The 11418-nt window shown below is 37.9% G+C and overlaps 1 long non-coding RNA gene across 1 annotated transcript in view; it reads right to left on the bottom strand.

Annotated features, from left to right (window-relative positions):
- Positions 1–1781: 1781 nt before the first annotated feature.
- Positions 1782–11418, bottom strand: part of LOC109280328 (uncharacterized) — a 98453-nt gene continuing 88816 nt past the window's right edge. The window contains exon 3 of the long non-coding RNA XR_009459047.1: positions 1782–4863. This is a non-coding gene — a long non-coding RNA (uncharacterized LOC109280328). The remainder of the gene's footprint in view (positions 4864–11418) is intronic.

The raw sequence follows: 11418 nt of genomic DNA, 5'->3' as shown, positions 1-11418 counted from the left end.
AAACCAAAAGGAGCTGTTTTTACTTAACAAGAAAACTCAAAAAAATGTTTATTTAGTATAATCATCAAGCATGAATGTACACAGAGTACAGACTCCTTACACTCTGATTAAATATAATCAGTATTCATTCAGTGTCCATATCTAAATTATATGTTATGCCTCAGTTCTATCAACGAACTAAACATCATCATTTTAAAACATATGCCTTAAAAAGAATACTGAAACTTGATTACTTCTAATGATAACCTTGAGAACTAAGAAAGATGTAGTTAAATATTTTTGAGAAACCCTGCAGAAACAAGCCAAACTCTTTAGCCTAAATCCCTTTTTCTTTATGTTTATGTTAAAAAATCTTTTAATTTTAACAACCACAAAAGCAGATATTGGTACATACAGTAAGTAACCCTGGGCACATCTACACATGCACTTTAATGCACAATAGCCTATTTTAATGCTCATTAAGCATCACTTTAAAATCATGCTCTTTAGTTAATGTGCTTTATGACAGGCTAGTGTGCATTTTTGTAGTATCTCACAATGGAGGTACTAGATTTAATGTGCACTAACTAAGGCACATTAATGCACATGTAGACACACCCACATAGAACTTTCTGAGAACTATAAGGATTTAGACATAAAGTGTAATGGTAAAGAAATTTCAAAGATTCATTATAATGTCATGTACTAGTCTCTTAACCCAACATGTACTTCAGTGAATAACTCTGTTAAGCTCAATAGGTGCCTATACACCAGTGCTGAGCCTGGTCTGACACACTGGAATTAATAGAGTCTGCTGGATCGTGGCAATTGCTGTGCTCCAGCAGCCTCCTGCATCTTATGTATCAGCGTCCCCATGCTACAAAATGGCGATGGGAGCACTTGAACTAACGCTCATCAAACAAGCTGTAGTGCAAGCACCCCAGTACCATTTTTAAACTCAGGGATGCTGATACAGGAGACAAGGTGGCACTTTATTAGAGGAGATCTCAAAACCACTCTAATTAAAGTGTTGCCTACCCCCCCCCCCCTTGGAGCATTTGTAAAAGTGCCTAATGGGATTAGATATATGTATAAAATATGTCTTCAGCAGTGACATCTAGGGCTTCATTTGCAAGATTGTTTCATATCCCTATTGCCACATGAAGTTGTAAAACATCTAGTGTTCAAAATTGATTCCTAAAAGGCTAATACGGGTATTGGGAAGAATATCCATAGAGAGGTAACAACTGAAAAACAAAATATTTACTTCCCCTTTTCTTGCATTTTTTTCTCTAATGTACAAAACTAGTGCTTCATTTCAGTACCTAATAGATGGCTTATCTTGTAAACTGATCTTTTCAGTAGCTATAGGAAACTGATGACATTCTAGGAGATGTCTATGCATGGTACCCTGCTAAGTGAGTAATTAGAGATCCATAAATATCTGGAATAGCTTAGAGTGGAAAAGTAAAACAGAATGTAGGCCTAAGGAAATATAATTCTTTGGGTATCATGGAAGCTGGTCACTTCTGTGGGCTCTGTGTCCCAAGTAATGTTCCCCAGTTTTTCTGTGAGGCTACTTAATAGGGAAGATTCCAGTTCTCTCTGAAAATATCATTTATCCTTCTCTACTACCTCTTTTCTTCAAGGTCACATTTCCCCAGCCTTTGCAGTTTACATCCCAGTCTAAACCCTGTTCATGTTCTTACATTTCTAGTACGATGTCAAAATGGTCTTCACTGATGTAAAGCAAGAAACGATTTACACATAGATTACTAAATAGAATGATCAGAAACAGTTGATTATGGTTCTATGAGTATATCTTTATATTCCTAATGACTGAAGTGTGTGTACACTGACTTGAGGTGCTTTGTAAATATTAACATATAACAGGAAGACAAGAGATACACTGCAGTTTTGTCTAGAAAGTAATGTTTATCCTTATTTTACTTGTATATCTCTCTTATTCACCCCCCCTTGCAAAAACTGTATTTTTTTTTTTCATTAAATGGTCATTGGGATACATGAACTGTTCATAAACATATCCATTATTATGTTGTTGCATTTATGGCTAGTTGTTCTAGGTCATATATTGCTTGAAGCAGACCTCTATTAACATGTAAATTGCAATTTCATGCTTGTGGCCTCTATGAACTCAAAGGGGAAATAAAGTTTTTACATGAGAATTTGACAGATAAAGTACCAGAAGACAAAAGCATAAATACAAATACATCCTCTATTGTACTACAGCATGTCATATTACAGAGAAGTAAATTGTAAATTCATAATGTATAATTTGACTTTTGGCATCTCTGGTTCAGGGTCAATATTGATGGCTTACACCAAACTCTCTCCTGTTTTTAAATCAGTGCATTTCCATTCACATCAGTGCAGCTGACAGGCATGATCTTAGGACCCAACCAACTTATGTTTAATAGAAGAATAATACATATTTAGAAACTTTCTAGTGGACAGCTTCATAACTAGCCCATTTTTTCTTTAACCTTTATGTTTCTAAAAGCTGAAGGCCTCCCCTTCTATACCCAGTTCAGAACTTGAGCTAACCCTGGATCCTTGGTAGTCATGTCAGCAGTGTCATCTGCCTGGAAAGATGATATTAGAACTTCACATGCTGGAGGAATAGTCAACTCACAACTAGTTAATAGCAATTAGCTCAATGCATCTGCATTGGCTGCTTCTTTTCCAGACTGATGTGGAATTTCATAGTTATGTTTGTTGTTGAGTAAGGAACAATCGCCCATACATGATGAAATGATTTGAGGGTGTTGGTTTATTTTAGGTGAATAATCTCAGTAGTGGCTTGTGGTGCATCATAATCAGGAATTTTAAGACACATAAATAGTTGTGCTTTTTTTTTTTTTTTTTTTTTTTTTTTTACCCCAGAAACAATTTCAAGGGCCCCCTTGTCAACTTGGATATTATTCTTCTTGGTTGAAATCTCAGTTGATGTATAGAAGCAATTTGAGTTTTATGTCCATCATTCTACAGATGACTTGGGACAGCTTCAGTTTCATATGGTTAAATCTCTCAAATAAGTAGCAGTGGCTTCTCCATGTCAAAATGGATTAATATGCTGTTGGATGAATCACAAAGCTTTGTGAAATATAGTCCATTTCCATGTTGCATCCTGGTCCAATTAGGCAATGTAAAAGCTCAGTAACTGTGGCCTTGTCTTGTAAGAAGTCAGTATAAGAAGCACTTGCACCCCTAGCTGCCAGTCAGTGATCGGGGGGGAGGGTCCCCCTGCAGCCAATTATTCTGACTGGGGGGGGGGGTCCTCCCATAGCCAGTCATGCCAACCAGGGGAGTCCCCCAGCACCCAATTGTTTGGGGGGGGGGGTTCCATGCCTACTACGGTCTCATGATTGGCCATGGGGGGACCATGGGGATCATTTCTCCTGGTGCCCCCCTTCCCCAGCCACTGCACTCAGGCTGGGCACCAGTGCTCTTGTCTGCCCCCCCCCCCCACACACACACACCTGTCACCTAGGTAGGGGATGCTGGCTGTCAGGGGGTGCACCAGTGCTTGCTCCGAAAGGTTTACATCACCACTAGAAGAAGCAGTGGTTAAAGTTAAAGAAACCCAGGAATGTTTGCAGTTTTTTCTTGTTCTTGGCCATTGGAGCTCCATGAATTACACATACTTTTGCATTCACTGGCGAAATTCTATTTACATCAACTTGGAAACTCAGGAACTCAGCACTTCTCTTTCTTGAGTCTTAGGCAGCATTGATGATGTGGCATAAAACTTCTTACATTTGAACAGTTACTTAACTGCATGGACTCTGCTCTAATAAGAATTTCATCAAAATATGGCATTACTCCCTTTAGGTCTCTGAGTAACTTTTCCATACATATTTGGAAAATTCCTTGTGCAGTTATGACTCCAGCTATGGGTGCTTTGCTCTTTGCTCAGAATGCTTAGTGGATAATGATCATGGATGCATTCAACGGCATTCACAAGGAGTTGTCAATAAGCTTGTGCCAAGTCCACGTTAGCAAAAACCTTCCTTCCAGAAGAATTAACAAGGAGCAAGTTTAAAGCTAAAATTTGATATGGATGTTTCTGCAGTGCTTTGTTTACTGTACATTTATAGTCAGCACATATTTGGACATCACCATTTAGGTTCTTGACAGGTACAATGAGAACAGACAATGACATATTCGCTCCTTCAAAACTCTGTGCTAATCTTCAGATGGAGGATGAATTAAATACTGAGAATTAATATATGTGGTGCCATGGTTGTATTCAACTCAAATGAAACTTGTAGTAATAATTAGCTTCAATGAAGGCAGTCAGGTATGACTGAGAGAAACTAAACAGCATTTTTTTTACTGTAGGGCAGTAATCATAATCATGACTCTGAAGTCCTCTCATCCAGTATATCCCAAACTGTTGATATCTAGGGCCCACTTTTTTCTGGAGTAAAATTGATGGCACACTTCACTTATTAGTCCGTGGTCCAGAACCGGTTCATGGGATGAATCCCTCCATATGGGTCGTATGCAGCCAGGACATGATCCATCCCATCTTTTGCAACACAACTTCTGCTGCTCTTGCAACATGTTAATGTGCAAGAGCACTCCCTTTGAAAATTACTGCTTAGTCTCTTTAAAGGGTTTGACTGAGGATACAAGATAGCAAAATATTTCAGAAGATTGTGAGCCCATGACAATCAATAACAGAGCCCTGGTTAGCCTCAATTATCTCCTTGCCTTCCAGAGAGAAGATGAGCTGGTCAGCATAGAAGTCTCAGAACGATATCCTGTCCGCATCCAATTGTTCGTTGAAATCTAAGTGTGTCATTGTGGAGGATAGCTACCCTTGTTACTTCCTGCTTGATGTCCCTGGAACAAACAAATCTGCAAAACAGCAGGCAGCAGCAGAAGATGAACACAATACAGAATAGCCACAAATGCTCAGTACATAACAGTAACTGCTGGTTTTGTGAAGATCATAGCTCCAATATGGCCATCAATTTAAAGAGGTTATTTATAGTGACATAAATAAAGTGGTAACACATTTAAGTTTAGGTGCAAGTTATAGCACTTTCATGGTGCATGTGGTAGGGAGTGGCCTGAGGAACAACCCGATATACTGGAAGCATGGGAAAAAAAACAGTCAAAGGAAGAGTTTTTGCCTGTGGGCCCAAGGAAGCTGCAGGCTCACTGTTAAATAACCAGATGGAGCTCTTAACAGAAGGAGCAAAGAAGGCAGAACTACTCAACAGCTACTTTGCATTGGACTTCACAAAAGAATGAAGCTACTGCCAGATACCTAATAAAGATTATTTGGATAAGGAAAGGGGCAAGCTGAGGGAGGAGATAACAAAAGAGATGGTCAGAATGCTTTTGATGGGTCTGAATGAATTCAAGACAGCAGGGCCTTATGAACTTCATCCCAGGCTACTGAAGGAATTGGCAGAGGAGATCTTTGAGCCTCTGGCAATAATCTTCATGAAATCATAAGGGATGAGCAAGGTACCAGAGGACTGGAAAAGGGCTAACATAATGTCCCTCTTTAAAAATGGCAAAAAGGGGGACCTGGGGACCTACAGATTGGTTCTTCTCACTTAAATACCCACAAAGTTACTGGAACATATTGTAAGGAAGACCATTTGCAAGCATCTAGAGGCAGAAAGGCTAATCACAAGCAGTCAGCATGGATTTACAAAGACCGAATTGTGTGAAATAAACTTGATCACCTTCTTTGACAAAGTAACTGCTTGGGTGGTTGAATGGAATGCTGTTCATATAGGCTACTTGCAGACATTAACTCCCCGTCCACCCCCACCCCCAAAGAGTACTTTATATTAAACTCTGCATATTCCTGCATTGAGCCCAGCATATGCGCAGAAGAGGCATTGCATTAGACCAGGTTCACCCAACATCTGTATAGATTGGGTGCTTTAGTGGGGCTTTTGGTGCTTTTACCTAATAGCTATAATATTTCCAACATTGTTTCATATCCTTATTGCCATATGAAGTTATAAAACATCTAGTGTTCAAAATTGCTTCCCAAAAGGCTAATAAGGATATTGGGAAGAGTATCCATAGAGAGGTAACAACTGAAAAACAAAACATTTACTTCTCCTTTTCTTGCATTTTTTCTCTATAATGTACAACACTAGTGCTTCGTTTCAGCACTTAATAGATGGCTCATCTTGTAAACTGATCTTTCCAGTAGCTATAGGAAGCTGATGACATTTGGTGCTAATAACTAATCACTAATACCTGATTCAATAGCTATTAGATAAAAGCACCAAAAAGCCTAACTGAAGCTTTTGATCTATACAGATCTTGTGAAGCCGGCTCAAACTAACATGCTGCTACTACCGCTAAAGTACAAGATTTTTTGTTTTGGTTTTTTTTAAACATCTGCCAGCAGCCATAGTGTATCTGAAATTCAGAAAGGCTTTTGACAAGGTCCTGCATGACTTTCTCATAAAAAAAATTGGGGAAACATGGACTGCACAAAACTACTATGAATAGTTTTGATAGGCAACTGGCTCTATAGCTGCAAGAAAAAGGTAATTATAAATAGATCCATGTCAGAATGGCAGGATGTTTTGAGTGGTCTCTCACAGGGGTCTGATCTGGGCCTAGTGCTATTCACATCTGTGTTGGATGCTGACACAGAGAGCTTCTTGAGCAAGTTTGCGGATAACATATGAAACTGTGATCACATTAGAGGAAAGGAGTGCAATTCAGAAAGATCTCATCAGACTGTGAAGCTTGGATGAAGTGAACAGAGTAAAGTTTAATGAAGAGAAATGCTAGTGCTATACCTTAGGAAGATTAATAAAAAATACAAATATAAAATGGGTGACACCTGGTGTGAAGAAGGGTCTGGGAGTCTTGGTAGATCACAGACACAATACAAATCTGCAGTGTTCAGTGTTGCAGAAAAGCTGCTTAGGAGGGGACACGAAGGGCTGCCATAAAGAAGACGGAAACCACCTTGTCTTTCACTGCAAAGGGCAGGATGCAGACCAACAGTTTGAAGTTTTCCTGGCTGGATATCAGGAAAAAACTTCTTCACTGTTACAACAGTAAGGCAGGGTAATTGAATGCTTACGGAAGTTGTGGACTCTTCATCACTGGAGATGTTTAAAGAAAGGGTGGGTAGCCACTGGTTGGGGATATTTTGGTCGCTGGTTGGTGGGGCGGGGAGGGGTTGGCATCTCTAAGTGGGATCTCTTGAGTATGTATTAACAGACTTTTACAGAAGCAAGACTGACTGCTAAAGTCTACCCCTGCTTTTCCTGTGGTAGATTCAGGTGTTATATCCTGTATTGTGTCAGGGTTGATGGTAGTTTTACTAAGAGGCTAGATTATGGGTTTTTAGGGACTTGGACTAAATGATTTACATTTGGAGATCCCTTCCAGCCCTATTTCTCTCTGATTCTATGGTTCTCTATAGAATAATGGAAAGCCTCTGAATTATTCTCCTAACAACATGCTGAACTATATAAATGAAATTATGGATTTTTTTATTCATGTATTCTTATATAAAAGTAACTTAAATATAACTTTACTTTTTATTGAAGCAACAAAGGATCTTAGGATCATTCATGTAATTTTTAGTATGTGAATCATAGAATAATAGAAGATTAGGGTTGGAAGGGACCTCAGGAGGTCATCTAACCCAACCCCCTGCTCAAAGCAGGAAAAGAGAGTGCATGCTGAACCGCAGCCTGGAGCCTTTCTGCACGCAGGGAAGGGCCTTGGACTGAAGACTCAGGAATGTCACTGATGGCTTCAAATAAGATTCAGCTTTCTTTTGCTTAATAGCATTTTAGCTTAAGAGCTATTTAGAATTCAAGAATGAACAAAACTGCAAACCTATGTAATAAAAAGACTAAAAGAACAGTGTATATCAGTTCCGTAAGTAACTTTGCTTATGTTAGTGGGATTTCTTAGTTAAGCTATTCCATATAAAATTAGTATCCACATACAGGTCAGATAGAGTCAATGAACCTTTCCTGAATGTACCTTTTAAAAAAGAATCCTTTAATGAGTTAGTGTAGTCATTCAAGGCTTCTATTCACAAATAAATTTGTGATAATGACTGTTATTGCATGCAGGGTCCAGCTCCCTATCAATCATGTTGAAGAACAGATTTTTTTTTTCTATTTGAAGTGCAAATTGCATCTAAATTAGTTACTGTTTCTTCTGCAAAATAGATGTAAATCACACCCATTTTGATACAAATCAATCTTTTCAAGACCAGGCTAACTAAGTAGAAAGCATATATGTCTTCTATCTTGTCAGCAGTCAGTTGTTGCCTAATGAATTGGCTATTAACCTCATTAATTTGTATTGAGGCACTTAACAAGCTTATGCCTGGCTACTTAATTTGTTACAAGTTTTACTGAACAAGGTTTAGTAAGAGAGAGTAATAATTCTATTTAGAATGAGAAATCACTCAAAAAGTGACTTCATTTATTTTCATTATAAGTTTATGTTCACTGGTTTAAATCCAAATCTTCTTTTGGATCTTTGACTTCTACTCCCCTCCACTAGCAAACAGGTATGAGATGTTTATTCAGTTTAAGCAGAATTTTATATTGACTTCAAGATTTTAGACAAAAATTCTGGAACTGTTATTGAAAGGCCATTTTAATAGGATTTCCACCATTTTGAACCAAAGTTTCTTAATAGTTTGTGATTTCTTTTCTCTTTAGTGGCATCCAAATCAGGATCTATATCCTAATTTTGATACTTGTACTCAAACTCCATAGATTGTTCTAGATCTAATCCATATCTGGGTCTAAAAAATCACTTCTACAGCACAACTCCAGGTGCAAAATAGAAATTGGAATGATATTAAAGGGGCCTGATGTTCTGGGAAGCTGAGCATCTGTTCTATGAAAATCAGTCCCTTTATACTGTGTCAGATTAAATATCCAAAACCAGTAATCATTATGAAAATTTAGATCTAGGTACCTAAATGATCAGTTAACATTTTGAAGTTAGACTTCAAAGTCATATTGTACATCTTTCGAGAATGACTGTTATATCACAATGACTTTAATTATTTTAATAAGATAAGTGCTGGCAATTTAACAGTGACTATTATACCAGATTATAATAGAAGTGACATTTGTAACTATATATCAGGTAATTAAAATTTAGATTTAGAATTTGCATGCAAAGTTGATTGGGTTTACAAATCTCAAGAAATGATAAGGTTTATTTGGTTTTCTGCATTTAAACTGTGCTTGTTCCCTACATGGTAATCAGTTTTTATCACTCTCTTAATAGCAAGATTCATATGTTAGTTACATAATAATATTTTTATTTTAGGATCTTCTGATCAGAAATATGGCATTGAATGCAAAGTGAAATAATTGGATTTTTTTCTGTTAAAAATCTAAATACTATACTCGGATATTTTTTACATTCAAAGGTTGGACAACAGCATCACAAAGAATTGGAACAGATGTCAGAATTATTGGACATTTCCAAAGCAGTAGTGCCATGCTGGTAAAATGCCCATAAATTATGAGAACTTTCCTGAAATATGTCATAGTTACTCTCAAAAGTATTTTTGACACTGTTCTCGGTAGCTTTTATCACGTTGTTCGGTTTTTTGTTCTAATTCCCTTTTGACACTTGTCGTCTGTTGCTGTAAGAGAAATGTGAGAATAAAAATCTGGATATACCTCTTTATCCAGATATCAGAACCTGTTCCAAATCCACTTGTTTGTAATGATAAAAAAAGCTATTTCTTAGAAAACTGGCTGCTTTTTAACACTGTTTCTGTCCTACTTCTGCCTAGTTCTGGGCTTCATTGAAGGTTGAAAGTTCTTCCCCCACAGGCCTCTATTTTACAGTGGGTAGGTACAAGTGTTACTTTTAGATTGCCCTAACTGAAGTTAGAGGGACTTAAATGCCTAGGTGACCAAGTGTTCATAGGGCTTAGGTTGCCCTGGAAATGGCATGCTTGAGAACTATATTTAAATTGGCATGGGGTAACTTGACCTAGTGAGGGGCAACCCAGAATAACAAATGCTTCCATGCATTCCAAGCACAGCCCCAGGTTTGGGAACCACTCTACACAACCCCATGGATGTGCTGCTTTTATCCCCTGACTCTGACCAGGCTATTTTTACCCTTTGACTTGCCCCTCCATGGACCTACCAGCTCTGACTGACCTTAGCTGCTTGTGCCTCCTTCCAGCAAGTGGGGAACACTTGCATGCTGTGATTCCACCTAAACCTGAGCCAAGTCCTGTGAAAGCTTGTTCACATACAGTACTAAAGTCTATAGCCTTGCTGATAGAAACTCTACTGTGCCCTAATAGTCTGAAGGCAGAGAGGAGACAGGGCAGGGTGGCACCTTAAAGGCTATCTATCAACCAGTTCATCTCTAATGTCTCCCTGCTCTGCCTTCTGCCTATTGTTCTAGTAGTCATTGTTGTTTCTCATCATTAGAAGCTCCCAGTCACAGAAGCATTTGCTGCACCCCTATCAGCTGATGGGTTTCCCAGCACTAGGGTGCACCTGGCCACACGTTCAGTTAATGGCATGATAGGAACCAATCATAAAAGTATTCTGTGTTTTTTTGGCTTCTTTTATGGCTTCTTCCTTGCTTTATGACTCCACTAATTGCTTTAACATATGCCAGGTTATAACTTAAGATGTGACTAACTGGTTAATCATATCTTAAATGCAACATGTGGCAGGGGTATGTGGTTCATAATTAAAATGGTATTTATATAGCAAAATGGAATTCAAAATCTCTCCCAGACTTATGTCCAGTCTGTCACTCAAGTATATAGGTTAAGTATATTACCTAAAAAGCTGAGTCACTTGACTATTATTATTGTCCAGCAAAAGTAGAAAAATAATATAGCAGTAGTGTTGGGGTGACGTTGTAGCTGTGATGGCCCAGGAAAAATACAAGAAGCAATGCTTTTGGTGAGTGATTATCTTTTATTGGACCAACTGTATGGTTTGGAAACATATAAACATGTTTTCAAATAACATTATAGAAAAGCTCATTTATGTCCTCACAGCTATACAGTTAGTCCAATAAAATATCACCTACAAAAATTCTTGCCTCTTGAATAAAAGCAATATGAAAATTTGAACATGTCATTCTGGAGATGGTAGTGTTGTTGTATTTTTAAAAAGTAATTTCTTAAACAGATGGATCATATGCTACTTATTCAGAACTAGCTCCCAGTGACTGTTAACAACTTGAGGAATTAAATCCACCAAATGATTTGTAAACTAAAATCTTGGTTCCTGACTTAATTGAAACAACTTATTTTGTGCAAGGATTTCTCATGCTAGTACTTGTAGAGTTGAGTCACCAATAAAGAATATAAGAAAGACAGCTAATAAGGTTCTTCTTGCAACTCTAACAAATATCATGCAATGTAATGCAATGATTACACCAAACTTATTC

Source organism: Alligator mississippiensis, chromosome 1 (genome assembly GCF_030867095.1).
Source record: "Alligator mississippiensis isolate rAllMis1 chromosome 1, rAllMis1, whole genome shotgun sequence".
Classification (NCBI taxonomy): Eukaryota; Metazoa; Chordata; order Crocodylia; family Alligatoridae; genus Alligator; species Alligator mississippiensis.
The sequence above is the reverse complement of the archived record's forward strand: the minus strand, read 5'-3'. Positions and strand labels throughout refer to the sequence as shown.